The 17,342-nt window shown below is 35.6% G+C and overlaps 1 protein-coding gene and 1 long non-coding RNA gene across 8 annotated transcripts in view; one reads left to right on the top strand and one right to left on the bottom strand.

The window, feature by feature from the left end:
- The window catches only part of Grik1 (glutamate ionotropic receptor kainate type subunit 1), a 378,046-nt gene that overhangs the window by 57,208 nt on the left and 303,496 nt on the right, over positions 1 to 17,342 (top strand). The window lies entirely within an intron of this gene.
- On the bottom strand, positions 4,642 to 15,133 carry LOC120890371 (uncharacterized). Its single transcript, XR_013436987.1, has 2 exons — positions 14,952 to 15,133; positions 4,642 to 4,911 (listed from the first exon to the last, which is right to left on the bottom strand). It is a non-coding gene; the product is annotated as an uncharacterized LOC120890371 (long non-coding RNA).

Here is a 17,342-nt window from a genome sequence, read left to right as displayed (position 1 = left end):
AATATTTTTAAAAAGAAAATAATTTCCTAATCAGACAACTTTCTATTCTCTTACCAATTTCATTCTCTACATTATACCTACCAAACTCCTTGCTTCTATTACAAATAGAAATGTCCTTATTTATCCCAGAGGAATTGCTATGTGGGCATAAGAATTTAATTCACAGGCTTTCTTCAAAAAGTCCTCCCAGTGCACACCATTAGAGGAATTAGTGTCCCAATATTCTAAATGTGTTAAAAATTATTCTTTCCTACTTATTTTAATGTATCTCCTGTAGTCTCATATTCAAGTTGTTTTTCCAGGCTAGGTTTTTTTGATTGTCAAGGATACAAAAGATAACCTTCCTATCTCAGTTTCTCCCATACTGGTACACGGTACAGAGTGGGATGTACTCAGTTAAACTATTTTTAAGTCTGGTTTAATGATTCTCAACTAACTTAGACATAGCCAAAAAATTACAAGGTTTAGGTTGTATTGGATGTTTATCTTCATAATCATGTTGAGGTTAAAGTAGCGACAAATAAAGATATTGATCGAATGAAATAATAATAGGAGACGTGTCTGCCATCAATTATTTCCCATACAATTCATTGTGAAGTTATGAAAAAATCGATTCACAATTCTCAATATAGTGTGAGTTATCTGTGGACTGAGTGTCAGTTAATGATCTCAGTCTATATTTTATCTTATCAAAATTTTGTTAAGGAATTATTTGATACAACAGTATTCTTGTTGTGAACAGTAGTAATATAATCCTTCTCATTTTACCTAATGCCTGTTATTCAAGATTTTGAGAATGTTCTAAAACATTTTCTCATTAATCCTCAAAAGACATCTCTGTGATAGATTTGTAGAAAGATTAATTAAGGATTAAAATCCCTTTACAAAGAAATCACATCTCTGCACTATTCCTCAGGTAGCCTCAATGAAATTTTAAAGTTATAAAATATAAAGGAGCTATAAAATATTTTATTACTACAGGTTCCAGAGGACAAAGACAACATTGCTTTTACTGTAAAAGAATAAATAAATATTGATCTTGGTCATGGGATATGGAGATAAAGATCTCTAAATGATAAACTGTAGGACTACTTTAGAAAATTTTTATTCTAAATGTAATTGAAAGTATACCTTTTACCATGTATCTTTTGAGAATATCTTATTTGTGTTAAAGCTTTATTTTTGAAGCCTGTTTTATTTATGTTCCTTTGAGCTAACTTTAAAAAATTTACCTATTGTTAAATAGATTGTAATTTGTCATGTAGAGCATATTCTTGGTTCAGTGATTCTCTGGGAAGCATAGGTAATGAGCCACAATTATTTTCCAAAAGCTAAAGGAGAGATCAACCTTTAGTTATTCCTTTAGTTATTTATTCATGTGGTAAAAGGAAAAAAATGTCCAAAATATTCTAGATGTTTTAAAAAATAAAGCACGCTTACATGAGCATCTAACTTTGATTCCAAAATGAATTCTAGAGAAGATTTTAGACGAAATGGAAGAAAAGCACAACTATGTGATTGAATAGCCCTGGAATAATATTGATACAAGCCCAAGAGATAACCCTTCCCTCGTCAATGCAAGCATCGTCAGGTGTGAATACCAACTAGTACAATATATAGGAAAAGCAGCATAAAAAAACATGCATTCTGAATATAATTTGTAACAATAAAAGAATAGATGGATGAAAACTGTACACTGATAGGGGGTAGATTCTGATATCGTCAAAGCATCTGTGAAATCAAGATAATTACAACATTCAGAACAGGGGACAATGAGGCACAAACGTATTGCTAAAATTCATGGGAAAGAATGTATTCACTGTAAAGAAAAACGGAAAGGAAAGAGAAATTTTATACCAACTGATTTACTCAGCACAGACCAGGTATCAAACTAAGCCCCTTCAATAAGATACACTATTAAAAATTCCCATCATCCCATTAGGTGAGTATTATTAACTTAATTTATATGTTAAAACAAACAAACAAACCAACTTGGTCCAAGTGTTTGTTCGAAGTTCATGTACATAGTAGTTAACAGCTGCCCAGAAATATATCTCCCTTTGGAACTGTGTAGTAGCAAAAAGGACCCCAAGGGTAACTGTGCCCAGTTGACAGAAGTGCCCTTGAAATCTATCATGCTTTCACAGAACAGTGGAAGTTCGGTGGCCAGCAGAGACCACCCTGCACATTCCACAGGACTGAGAGGACACATTTCAGCTCCCCTGCAGGAACTCTCAAATGCACTCAGAAGGAAAGGCATTAGCAGCCTGGCCTAGGGGTCTCCAATGGGAGCAGCTACCACCACTGCTTACAGGAGTCAGTGTCTGAGCTTTAGAGCTGCCAGCCTCCAAATTCGAGTGGATATTTATTTCTGAGATTTGATTTTCTTGTCGTCAAAAGCGACATCCCTACCTCAAAAAAGTTATCCAAGACAATTGTCTGAAAGGTCCAGTACTATATGTGGGTCATGATAGACTTTAAATACTTGACTGATGAAAGAAGAGGACAAAAAAGAAGAGGAGGCCAGCTGCTGAGAGTCATTGTTTACAGGAGCTGCCTTAAATGCAAGCACCTAGGAGATCTAAGGTGAAACCTTGGGGTTACTGGAGCCTCCAAGAGATACCATTGTTCTAAATGCAAAAAAAAAAAAAAAAAAAAAGCATTTAAATTCTGTCAATAGGAGTGGCAGCTAATAGAAAACCATGCCACTGAGAGCAACAGACAGGAATTTAAATTAAACCCACTTTGTAGCAAAACCCAGCTCTCCTTATCATAGGATGAGACTCTTTTGACATTTAGGAAATGTGTGGTGATTATTGATTCCAATGCACCATTGAGGGAGGGAAGAGAATAATAATTTCTACTTGGAAACCTGGTAGAAATAATGGGCCAGAGACTTGCAGTATTTCCTTGAGGCAATTACAAAGGCAATAAACAGTCATAGGGACCTTGAATATCCAGGGAAAACAGGCTACAATTAGAAAGGAATATTGATAAAGTGATGCTGAGGTACAAATAGATCTGGTCCTTCAAAGTTTAATTATTTTGAAGGAAATGAGAAGAATAAATTGACAAAACAAATGATGTTTATGCAAACACATGCACACATAGACACTTTTCTTTCGAATACTGGAATGAACACTGACAGGAAAAAAATACCAAAATCAATACCATAAATGTTCCTAATAAGAAGTACTTTTGAAAATCTTATCTAAAACTTTGACATAACAAGCTTTTAAAATGTAATCACAAATTAGTATAACTGCTTTGGTTTATAAAGGGTAGAAGTCAGGTGACCTGTGGATGATTGGCCACCAAATTCTCATTTGTAGCTCTTTCTCTCACACACATTCAACCTCACCCCTCTTCCTGCTGCACTGTGTCTGGGTCTTATCCTCTCCTATTGTACTTCTTGCACAGTTGTTGACCTACACACCACGCTTCCTCACCTGATCCATGCTGGAACCTCTCCTAAAACATAGCTTTCACTGTGCCATGCCCTGGTCAGTCAAAAACTTTGCTTTTTATGTATTTAAGTCTAAACTCCTTGATTAGGCATTCAAGTCTCTTCCAAATTGTACACAGCATTTCTCATATACAAGACAATATTTTCCAATGATTATTCTGATTATTATCATACTACATGCTTAGCAATAAAAATACCCTTATCATCAACTAAATTAAAAAATGAAAAATAAAAGGATCAGAAAACAGCTAACATTAGTCAGAGATTTTCTTTGTGCCAGAAACTAAGAGCAACACACATTTAATCCTCACAGCTTTCCATAGTTGATTTATAGACAAAGATATTAGTGAAGACTTTACAAAGATAAGGACTATGTTCAAGTTGATACTCCCAGCAAGTGTCAGAGTAGGTATGTCACATGCTGGACCCTGAGCTCTTAAATGCAAGGATGTTCTGTCCCTTTCCTGTGAGGTCACAGAAGACCATAGAATATTAAAATCCTAACAGGCAAAACACGACGTAGTTTCGTTGTACTAGTTAATTTATTGCAGTATGGGACACACATTTCATGAAATGCCTTTTTACATCTCCACAAAATTCCATTTCCAAATAGACCTCTTAGGAAATGTTGAACTACATGACTCCTGAGGCCATTTCTAGCTGAAATTTTATTGAGGACTAGACCTGCCAATTCTTTGCTCAAAATGAACTTGGTTCATTTAAAAGTCTTTAAATTACAAGTCTTTAAAGATGCTTTAGAACTAACCTCATTACTTGTCCTTAGGATGTCCTCCACTGTACCCTTATCTTAATCTTATTGGTGTCATCCATATACTTTGTATTCATCTCCTCTTTGAAGCTATTTCTGGCTGTCCACAAACACAGTGGCTGAGTCTTAGTTTTTCAGTGGAACTGGGCTGAGAGATATCTACAGATATAACTCAAAACAGATGCTGTATAATGGTATGTTAAAAAGTGAGGGAATGTGTATGTCAATTAGCTTGATTTAGCCATTTCACATACAATTTGTATGAAAAATCATGTTATGTACCATAAATGCCTGCAATTTTTATTTGTCATGAAAAATTGCCTTTACTAGTCATGTTGCCCTCCTTTCTTCCTGTAAAATGCATATTTTTAAGTAAACACCAAAAACCACAATTCCAACTTCTGAGTCTGGGGTCTTTTGTTTTATTTTTCCATCACAGTACACACTGCATTTTCCTGGACCACCAGCTATAACCCCACATGCATGTCTATTTCCCGAGCACCTCTGAAAGCCCCTTCATGGCAGAGGTCAGACTTCTTTCAGTTTTCTGATCCATTTATATGGTGAAAAATTTTTGTTCAAAACCCAGTTGGATTCTGACTCTTCCACTTAAAGGCTGTAAATAAGCAACTTCTTAAACAAGTTGTTCAGCATCTCTCTGATTCAGTTTCATCACCTGTAAAGTGAATGGAGATAAAATTTTCTAATCCGTAAAGATGAAATGATTTCTTAGAGATAAAAGGCACTTAGCAGAAAGCTTCACAGTTTAAATGCTCTATTAATGGCAGATTTATTTTTGGTGTTGCAAATTGTTTTTTTCTTGTGTTTCAGACATTTTAATAGACCATGAAACCAAGTGACTTGGACATAGTCCCTGCCCTCAGGAAGCTTATGTCTTATGAAGTCTAGTTACACAAAAAAGAACATGCCCATCAGGTGGACCTAAGTGGTCAGCTCTATCCAGGGAGAGCAAGGGAGTGATCATGGAGGGCAATGACCCCACCAAGCCCTGCAGGAGGGTCTGGAAGTACAAAGACATTTTGCAGGCAGAGGGAGAAGCATTAGCTGGACACTTGGACCTTCCTCCTGGCATGAGGATCTAGAGGAAATTCATGTTAGTTCATGAGACTGAAACCAAGTCAGTTAGGGGTAATAAGTGAGCTGGGAAATTCGTTGAGCCAGAAACCAAAACCAAAAATGTTAAGTGCCTCAAAGGCACTTTCAGATGATCCCATTAATAATGGGAAGAAGAAAGTAGGTGATGAAACATTTGAAGAGTGGATAAATATGATCAGATTTAAGATTATAAAAACAATTCTGATTGTAGTGTAAAGATCCATGAGATATGTACTTAGACTGAGGAGAAAGTCAAAGACAGTATGAAGAGCTTCTGAACTGGCAAATGACAGTATTTACATATAGAGTTATAGATTGTATTGCATTAAGAAGCAACAGATCCAAGTGGCTAAATAAGTTTACTGGTTGTTTTAAAAATATAAATAATGACCCAGTATATTTTAATATACAGTTATGTAAAATATGTCCTACTTAGTGTAAAATAAGCATGCTAATTCTAAATTGGCTAGGATTATATAAAGTAATTATAATGTTGACAAAGGAAAGATGAAAACAGTATAATTTGGCAATTAATGTGATGAGTTAAAGACTTGTTCTTGACCTTGGGCTTAACAGTTTTATTTCCAGGTATTTCTCTTTGGAAATTAGTGTCAAATAAAGCAATACGTATTGGGAAAATTAGGGGATATGAATTCTCAACAGAGAGGGAATCAAATGTGATTTATTAGTGTAGCCTAACATTATGGAGACATTTAACATAGTCATTAAAACATGATTATGTATTTTAAATAGAATTGCCAGGTAAAGCACAGTATGCTCAGTTGATTTTCAGATAAACAATGAATAACTTTTTAGTAAGTATGTCCCCATGGAAATTCAAATGGATCTGGGTGTTCTATATTACACTATGAGTTGCTAAATCTGGCAACTCTATTTACAGGAGTTGCAAAAGCACATTGTACACAATTTAGAAATGTAAAATTAAAAAGTAAAAATAAAAAGTATGTATACTCTGTATAGAAAAAAATATATACTTGAAAAAAGACTCTAAGGAAATCAGTGAAATTAGATGAGTGAATACTTGTGGTGAAGGGGTTGAATTATGGACTTTTTTTTTAGTTTTAGTGTGTTTTTCTACAATAAGTGTGACTTATTTTTATAAACTGAAAAATGTGTATTTGTGTATTTACATGTCTATGCATAATTCCATTTCACTTTTCACAATGGCAGCAGTTCATGTTTATGAGTGTATAAGCTAGAATATGCATGCTTCCCAATTTTCTATGAGACACAAACTTTCTCAGCCAACTCAAGTTCTTATGAAATAAAACAGAGACCATCAGTTCTTAGGTTAAATGCCATCTGTTAGGAAGAACTTTTCCATCCCTCTATCTTAATTCTTCCCACCACTGCCATCAATACCAGTGCCTTCTCATTTTATATTCCAGAGCAGACAATTTCTTCCATGCCACTTGGCAGCGCTAAGCATATATTTGTTGAAAGGGTAAATGAATAAAAGAGAAAAATAAGATTGTGAGTATTAGATGACATTTTTCATTAAACATAACCTGGTATATATTTAGGTCTCAGTTACATAACTTAATGGCTTCCCTGAACCGGGTTGGCAAATACCACAGTAGAAATACATGCTCCATAAAAATAGATACAAAGCAAAATAAAAGATCAGTAAAAAGATGTTTGTAGAGAAACGTTAGTGGACTCAGGAGTCTGCAACAACAAAACTGGGGGAAAAGATGAGAAGCATCTCATAGCTTCCAGAATTCCTTCCTGAGTGGATTTCACTGCTTTATCCTCTGAAGGTGATTTCTGTCCCACACAGATGATGACAACTATAAACCAGACTAGGTTGTTTGAAACAGATTGATTTTTAATTCCACTATAGTTTCAATTTATTTTCCATGAACCTACCATACAAATCAACATTAAAAAACAAACCATAAAAACAAAACCAAAATTTAAAAAAAAAATGCTCTTTGTGGTTCATTTTCAGTCCAATTTTGTGAGAGGCTAAAGCAAATGGAAATAATTGGCCCCTGGGGCATGCCCAGATCTGTACTTGTAATACTTTTATCTCTCTCCCCTTCCTCATCCATTCTTCAGCTTGAAGTTTTTGTGATTGAGCGCTGAGGCTGCAGGACCAGTTTTAAAGGGGTGGGAGGTGAATTAGGTACACATTAGTTGGGTCTGTTCTTTTCTCTTCTTTCCAGTTCCCTCACCTTTCTTCTGCCTGATTCTCCTCTTCCCTCTTCTTTCTCTGTTTTTTCTCATTTATTTGTATTTTATGTTCAGTGTATGTTTCACTTATTCATCTTTAATGCATTGCCTCTGCTTCTTGCATTGTGAGGAGCAGCTTTATAGGTCTTGTCCCCAAGGGCCTTTTATTTTAATCCACTAAGGCACCTCTGCACTAAGAGACAAGCTAAGTGGCCCTCAATGCTTCTAAATTCTAACAGATTTAAAAGTTACTTCCTACACCCAGAAGCAATAGACCAGGAGTGTTTTATAAAAGATTATCGAACATGTGTTAAAAACGCTGTTATACTTTATGCTCTTGAATTCTTTCCTCGTAATTGATGATGGCATAAAAAACAAAATACAAATCTATTGAGTATCTGCTGAGTTCAAACAACTGCACGAGGCTTGTGAGTTGAATGAACTAGACCTTTGAAAGAGCCACAGAATATAGAACTTGAAAGGACATGTAGATATTCAAGTGTGCTTTGTTTTCCTTCACTTTATGTACACCTTGACTTTGGTGATAAGAAACGTCAGAACTGATTTGGAATTCTGAGTGCAAATTTCTTTCCTTTTTTCAAGATTAGTCCTTGAAAATGCCCTTTTTGTTATATGGGCTATCCTCATACCGAATATTCCTTTTAATGACATGCCCTGATCTTTAATGTCCTCATTCTTTGCATGTGTTCTGCCCATCAAAAGTGTCTTCCCTACTACTTCTGCTTCTACTTCCAAATTTTAGATCCAGAAGTGCCCCCTCTTTTTTCCAATACCAGCATGGCTCAGTTTCTGGACTACAACTTCTTTTTTTTTTTTTTTTGATAATGCAAATAAACGTTCACTGTGAAAATATACAATAGTAGCTAAACCAATAAATTGAAAAGTGGAAATGTTTTTTTCCATCCAACTCCCATTCCTACATATCAGAGATAAGAGCAGATAGTTTCATGTGCTTCCCTTCAAAAAATATCTATAAAATTAAAATCAATTAAAAATGAAAAGATTTCCTGGTACCTTTGATAAACATGGCATATGCCCTCTAATTAGCACATGCCAATATATCCTGTTTCTCTAAATAGCACATTGCACACAGGTACCATGATTTGTGTGCTTTATCTAACCAGTCACATCCCAATGAACATTAAGGCTATTTCCAGCTCCTACTATTCATCACAAACAGCGGTGAACATCTTTATACACACTGCACGTTTTTGAAAAATAGTATAGTTGAATCAAAGCATATAAACAATTTACTTTGAAAATTATTACCCAGATTTGTTTCAAAATGAGTTATCATTTCACTTAACATTGGGTAATGTATTTCTGATGTCATTAATTAAAAATTTCCATCATTAATGATTAACCATGTCCTTAACTTGCATGCTTTTTGAGCTTCCTTATTTTGTAAAATAAGTGTCCTTGTTGATATGTCTTTTCTTTCTAATGTTTACATATTTTGCTGTATTTACTATGATAGAATGAGCAAGGTTGATTATTACCTCTCAAGTTGAAGTTCAGAAACATGTGTTTCTTTCAGAAAGCAACTTGAAATTCCTTTTATTTTTAAAAATTTGGATTTAATAAGCTTATGCATATTTTTAGAAAATATATAATTGTGGTGAATAAAGAACAGAGATGTTGTTTTTATTTGGAGCAAAGAGACAGAAGGCAGGGAGGCAGGAAATTTACAATAATCACAGTTATATTTGAAATAAAGCTTAAACAAATATGCTTTTTAAGTGCTGCACTACCATAACAGCATGTTTAAAGTATCATTTGACTCATCAGAAGTAGACAGGAATTTGGAGAATTCTTTGTTTAAATCGACTTTCAAGGGCTGGAGTTGTGACTCAGTGGTAGAGTGCTTGCCTGGCATGTGTGAGGCCTTGAGTTCAATCCTCATATTGAATAAATAAATAAATAAATAAAAGATCACATATAAATAAATAAATAAAAGAAAAGATCCATTGACAATTTAAAAAATATTTTTCAATAATTGACTTGCAAAGAGGGATTGGGAATGTCCTGTGTACACTCATATATGAAGAATTCAGCAGAGACCTTGCCTCTCTATCATTGTAAATTAGGATTTATCAAAGCAACACTTTGACCTGCATATCTCCTGAGGAAACTGTCCTGTGCATTGTAGGATACTTGGTGACAGTCCCTAGCCTCTGCCCACTATACGCTAGTAACATCCTCAACCCAACCATAACAATAAAAAATTATCTTCAGGTACCTGCTGAGAAAAAAATCCCTCTATGGTTGAGAGCCTCTGCCCTGCAGTAGATTTCACCAAGCCCCACCTCTGCCCATAGAGCTTGAACTCAATAGTTCCACATGCTAAGCAACTAGTAAACTGCAAATGAAACCCAGACACCGAGGGAAAGTCCACACGAGACAAAAGGCAACATGAGCAAAGAGGAAAACCAAAGCCATAAAAAGATAATAAATAAAGTTCAAACTATAATATTATTAATACCTTCAGAGAGATAAGATTTAGCACCCATAAAATAATAGCAGGCTTTAATTTAAAAATAATAAGAAAGACCACGTTATGATTAAATAATGAGGCTTGAAGTAAAGCTTAATAGAAGGGCTAAAAGGTAAAATTGAGAATTTTCCCAGGAAACAAAAAAAAAAAAAAAGAGGGGGGGGGGGAAATAATAAAGAAAATAAAATTTAGAAGGGTAAGACTGAGGTTGATTTAAGAAGTCAAAATTTAGGGAAAAAAATTAGAGGAAATCATAAAAATAATAAATATAAGAGAAATGTCCTACATGTAATGCTTAGGAATCAGAATAATGTCAGATTTTTCATGATAAAGAAAAATAGTAATCCAATCCTTAAAATGTTGCTAGAAGAGTATATTTTCAATACATTTCTAATATTTCTAGCTATCAATCAAGTATAAATATAAAGTTCTTATCACGAATACACATGCTATTGGGCTTGGGGTTAAGGTTTTGTAACATAGTAGTAGAGTACTTGCTTAACACACAGGAGACCTCAGGTTTAATCCCCAGTACCAAACACACATAAATGTATTCACACACATGCACACACACACACACACACACACACACACAGTCAATAAAAGAACAAATTACCTGAATAGACAGTTTTCAAAAGAAGTATCAATGACCAATAATTACATGAAAAAATTATCAACATTTTAACTATCAGTCACAATGGCTAACATCAAGAATACAAAGCACACTGGGCATGGTGGTACAGGTCTGTAATCTTCATAACTTGAGAGGTTAAGGCAGGAGAATCATGAGTTCAAAGCCAGCCTCAGCAATTTAATGAGGCCCTAAGCAACTTAGTAAGACCATGTCTCAAAATAAAAAAACAAAAACTGAGCTGTGGAGTTGATATTGCCTAGTGGTTAAGTATTAGGTGTTCATAAGTGTTCAATTCCCAGTATCAAAAGAAAAAAAAGAATATAAAGCACAATAAATGATGGTGAGGATGTGCTGGGGCAAAAGGAAAGTTACATCCTATTGATAGGAATTATTATTATTAAAATAATTGTAATTTCTATTAGCACAGCCAATATAGAAATCAGAATGGAAGTTCCTCAAAAAATTAAAATTAGAATTATATGATCCAGCTATACCATTCCTTGGTATGTACATAAGGAATTAAAGTCAGCATGCTTAGAGATACTTGCATGCAGGCATTTAATCTTATCACAGCCCAATTCACATTGGCCAAGTTATAGAATCAACCTCAATGCCAGTCCACAGATGAATGAATTAAGAAAACGTGGTATATATACACAATGGAATTTTATTCAGTCATAAGGAAGAACCAAAATATCACTTTCAGGAAAAATGAATGGAACTGGAGATCATCATGATAAGAGAAATAAGCCATATTCAGAAAGACAAATAACGCATCCTTTCTTGCATACGTGAAATCTAAGAGAAAAAATACTACATGAAAGTTGAAGGAAGCCCTCCAGAAATAGGAAGAGGCTTAGGGGACAGTGGAGGAGGGCAAAAGAAGGTAACGAGGACTGGATATTATCAAAATATGTTATACACATGTATGAATATGCCACAATGAAATCCATTATTCTGTACAATTGGAATGCACTAATTAAAATAAATATTTTTTTTTAAAAAAGTGGCAAGAGCATCTCCAAAACAATGTGAAAGGAGCCTCCACAATATAGCCAATCTAGAGAACAATGAATTCCTATTGGAATAAGGGATGATGGAGTATAACTATGGCATTTCCAAGAGAATAATGGAGCAGCAGCTATTTCACTTGCTGGACCTCATTGAGAAAGAATATGAGGAGAAAAAATATATAATAGCTAACTGTACAGAAGGAAACAAAGTAATTTTACCTGCATTATAATGCATTAAAAATAAAGAACCATGCAAGATAAAATAATTAACCTCATGCCTCACTTGTGAACAATATTTACATTGTTGTAATAATGAAATCAGTAATTGCTGATGTTTTTAAATTGTGATAAAACAAAATTAGAAGAATGGCAGAGCTATAAGAAAAAAAATAGTACAGTGGTTTCTAAGTGCAATCTTTTTCCATAATAGATAATGTCAGAAGAAAAAAATCAAGATATGTTTGTGCAAGCATAGTGCTTACAATTGTGTGTAAATTCCTGGTGAAATAGCTGAACAAATTAAAAGAAGGTGAACTGGGAATCAGGACTTGTAGTCTGGAAGATAGAACCAGAAATTTCTTGGACAATAAGCTTATAGTATTTACTTTTTTAACTCTGTAGAGCACAAATTCAATTACAAAATAAACCAATTCTGGGCAGCCATGCACAAAAAGTCTCAGGGTGCTGGTGTGACATGTGATATGTGATTTTTGAACATCCATTACAGGTTTACTGTATCAGAATTTTCTGCAATAGTGCCCAAGAATCAGCATGTTTATAAAAGCTCCCTAATTAATGCTTATCAAATTTATGAGGGGAAATCTCTACCTATAAATACATAAAATGAATGAAGTCTGTAAATTATTTATAAAAGCAACTTCAAAATAATATGATGGCTCAGTATTTGTGCAATATTTCAGTGCATGGATTCACACACATACACACACACACACGCACACACACACACATATACAGGCACTGTCAATAGCACAACCATTAAATTCAGAGAAAGCAGAATTTTTATGACTCTTTATATAGTTGTCCGTCATCACTGGAATACTGCCAGGAGACCAAATGTTAAGATCTACGTTGTCATAAAAAATTCACCTGCTGAGTACTTAGTTTTGTTCTGTGCTTGGTATCACACATAAATCTTCCATTCTAGACTCTGGCTAGTTGTATCATAAATATAAATACTTTGCCTAGGGGGCACTTGACTGATCTGTCTTTACAAACAAGGGGCTCATTAAAATCGAAAGACAGATTCACTGACTGCTTGCTTATGGCTTCCTCTCCTGTAGTGTTTTGTTTCTCATAGTAAACAAAACAGCTTCTGCCCAAAGCAGGTGACATGAGGTCCAGGGACGTCACAGTAAATGAGGACGATTAGAGGATGGCTGTGCCACCTGTGGGCCACAACTGAAGTCTCTGGGGAGGAGAAAAACCCCTGAGACCTGGATTTGGGTCTTTAAACCAGTCTTAGTCATGGGGAGTTAGTAAATCCTATCTTCCTATTCAATGGTAAAAAATAAACAAGATAGTAAATTAAACACTACCAAGATGCTTTTAAAAATCTAAATTTAATCTCTTTTAAAAACCTACATTAAAAATAAAAAGATTTTCTTATACTTTGAGATGTACAGAATACCCTAAAACAAGGATTTGGTAGGGGAAGAAATGCCAAAAGAAATGTGTTTGTATTCGTAGATGATTTTTTTCATAAGAATAGATAATAATTAGGAGGTTTGTATTACCCAAAGAGCAAAGCTAGAGAAAGGCAATACAAAATTAAAAACTAAAAACAGTAACAAGAACTGTATTTATCAAAGACTTTGATGCAAAAGAACCTCAACTATAAGCAAGCTGAATCTAAAAATGTGTCCAAGGAATAACAATGTGACTCAGTGGGATTTTTTTTAAATATTCAAGATTGGTTTACTACTCACAAAGAAATCAATGCAATCTACTACCTGTTGATAAATATATAAAATAATATAATGAAATTTATGAAAAAACAGGTATTTGTCAAAATCTATCCCTCATTTATGATAAAAACCTAGCACAAAAGTGAAGAATAACCCTAACTTGATTTAAAAAAAAAAAAAAAAAAACAAGTACAGAAAAGCTATAGGCTTTCCCTGGCCTGATAATGAAATCTGAATGCTCTTCATCTAGGTTTGGGAACAAGGAAAAGATGCTGTCATCCTTTTGTTTAACCTGTGGATGCATGTTCTTGTCACTGCAATAAGGCAAAAAGTAATCAAAAATAAAAATAATGAAACAAATTGAAGATGTTAAGATCAGAAAGGAGAAAATGAAACTATCTCTATTTGCAGCTGACATGATTGTTAGAAAATTTCAAGGACTTTACCACAAAAGTGAGACACATATATAATTTTCAACATCCTACAGGCTACCTTGAAAGCTGTAAGAAAAATAAAATAAATTCCATAATGTATTTTATTAACTCCATATATCCAAAATATTATCATTTCCAACAGGTGATAAAGTTAAAATTTATATTTTCCTATGTTTGGATTATGTTCAAAATAAATATTCCACTTATACCACACTCAGACTGGACTTGCCACTGTTTTTTCTTTTCTTTTTTTTTTTTTTTTTTCAAATTCTCAAGAGCCACATACAGCAGCTACACCATCTTGGAGAGTACAGATCTACGTGGTCTCTAAGACTCTTCTTCTCACACTAAGATCATAAAATTCTAAGTTATATAAATATTTAAGAGACATAACAGGGCTGGGGATGTGGCTCAAGTGGTAGTGCGCTTGCCTAGCATGTATGAGGCACTGGGTTCGATTCTCAGCACCACATAAAAATAAAATAAAGATATTGTGTCCACTTAAAATATTTAAAAAAAAAAAGAGAGAGAGACATAACAATTGCTCACTTTCCCTCCAAATCACACTCAGTTACAAGCATTGAATTTAAAGCAATTAAATCATCAAAGGCTTTGTCAAGAAATAATTGCAATCCAAAGGCCGCAAGTAGTATGTACCCTCTTAGCTTTGGACACAGTATCTTTGACCCAGTCGTGTACATAAATTTGCTCCTAGTGGCTTTAGTCATTCAGAAGGAGAGTTATTCAGTTGAAAGGGTCATGGATTAAAAAAAAAAAAAAAAAAACCCGAGAACAGAGCTGGAGCAGGGCAGATAAATGTCCCCTGAGCCAGATTCTCCACCTCCTTGTTTCTGTGTCTTCCCTCTCTGGGTGTTCTCCCTACCTTTGTCTTCAGCCATAAAAACAGCCAGAGAAGGATCCAATTGTGCTGCTGCTTCCCAGGTTGGCAGTGACAGCAGTGCCCTGTAACTCAGCCCAAGGCTCTCAAGCTGTGGCTGGGATGTTTCCAACAGTAAAAAAAACTTAGAGCAAACAGCCTCTTACTGTCTCAGGAGTCCCTGGGAACTCATTCAGACACTAACATATCTTACTTGTACGCTGTTGGTCTCTTAACAAATCCTGGTCAGAAACAAATGTCAAAAGTCCTTGATTTTTATGCTTCAATCCACATCATCCCTTCATAAGACATGGTGTGGAGTCCCTTTATAACCCTTCACTTTCTTCCTTTGTGATTGAAGAGGAATATAATAATCACTGTTATTGATCAACCGACCACTGTGTGCCGAGATGAGGACTCAGGGCTTTGTAAATGGTTTCTTATTGACTTCTGGGTTAGGTGTTGTGCTAGTCAGCTTTTCAATGCTATGATCAAAATACCTGACAAGAACAACTTACAAGAGGAAAGATTTATCCGGGCTCACAGTTTCACAAGTTTAATCCAGGGTTGACTGACTCCAAAGCAGAAACATCATGCATCATAAGGAAGGGCAGAGGAGAGAGAGGACAAACATCAGGAAGGACCCAGGGAAATAAAGAGTCCCAAGACCATACTTCCAATGACCTATTTCTTCCAACCATTCCCAAATGCCTACAGTTGTCATCCCATGGTCTATATAAATTATTAGTCCATCAAACTGACTAATCCACTGATGAGGTCAGCACCCTCACGATCCAATAATTTCCTAAAAGTCTACCTCTGAATCTTGCTGCATTGGGGACCATGTCATCAAAACATGAGCTCTGCAGGGGGCATTCCAGATTCAAACCATAAAAGATGTCATTATTTCACATCATGTTTGATGATACTGACCTACCAAGAAGTGATCCGAACTCTCCCAGTTAGAAAACAGCAAAGGCCAAATTCAAACTCTGATCTGCCTGACTACAAATTCCAAAACATCAGGAAATAACACTCTTAAGTTCCCACAAGAAAATACTGTAGTGTTTATCACAGCAGAATCTGCAACTCGGGTGGTGCTCCCCCACATTGACCTCAAATTAAAATCACTACTTGCAGTTGCAGGTCCTGCATTTGATGTAAGCTAGGCAAAATCATTACTGTTGGTGAAGGCAGGCTTCCAGCCCACCTTCCCAGTGTTGTCCCTTAATTCAGGCACTTCCATGTCGGTCTCTTGTCTATTCACTATTATCCCTTGAAGCTACAAAAGAACATTGGGACCATCAGTGATTTGAAATGCTTTTCTCCAACCAATAATGATTCTTGACTTCTTCAAATTTATTTTGTATCAGTCTCTTGAGGAACATGGGAATTGCCAAAGCCATGGCTAAGATCCTTTGATCCTATGGAGAGACATGCAAAGAAGTTGTGGATTTGGTCTCTTGGACACATGGTATCTGACACGTGCCAATGTGGAGTAAAGGGCTTTTCTACAAAAGTAAATCTCCCTCAACGAGAATGAGGCTTTGCACTAATGACAGGACAGATTCTTCCTACTTCTGAGCAGATCCACAGCTATGCCTTGGTGTGGTGAAGTGTCTCATGCTTCTCTCATGCAGCTTCATAGCTCCTGAAACAAAGTCCTTTAAAGACCTTCATGCAGTTGTTCTGAAGGCAATGCTAGGATCCGCTTTGACATTTCAGAATGGAAAAATCCAGCTGCCAGAGGGAGACCTTGGTATTTTTCTATCAGTGAGGGGAAATAAGAAACTAAAGTCTTCACAGGACAAGCTCCCTGGAAATCACTTCCTATAGGAATGAGAGCTGACAGGCACAACTGTTGAATTCCACCATTAAAAGGTTCCAGGAAGACAGGATGCTGCAGAAGACATCTGGTTGAGGGGGAGCAAGAGTGGTGTACCACGTTCAAATGATGCCATTGCTAGAGAATATAGCCTTCTCTGGGCGGGGAATGGAATCAGTCTCCACTGTCTGCCTCTGAGTGAGAGCAGAGGCACTATAACTGTCACTTTTCTTCTCTAAAAATGGAAAAGCTTTTTTTTTTCCACAGGCTACTATGGGTGATGAGCATTCCATAGTTTGCATTAGGGGCTTGTTTTAGCCAGGTTTTTTAACACTATAATGAGACACCTAGCTTTGGAGGTGCCAGTCTATGATCAATCAGTCCCATTGCTTTGGGCCTGTGGCCAGACAATGCATAATGGTGGGAATGTGCTGTAGAACAAAACCCTTCATACCATGAACCGTGTAGCAAAGAGACAGGACAGGGCCAGGATCCCACAATTTCCTTTCAGGTCACATGTCCAAGTTCTCCCTGAAGGCCCCACCTATTATAGTTTCTCCTTCCTGCCAATA

Source organism: Ictidomys tridecemlineatus, chromosome 3, assembly GCF_052094955.1.
Source record: "Ictidomys tridecemlineatus isolate mIctTri1 chromosome 3, mIctTri1.hap1, whole genome shotgun sequence".
NCBI classification, from domain to species: domain Eukaryota; kingdom Metazoa; phylum Chordata; class Mammalia; order Rodentia; family Sciuridae; genus Ictidomys; species Ictidomys tridecemlineatus.
This window is presented reverse-complemented; position numbering and strand designations above follow the sequence as displayed.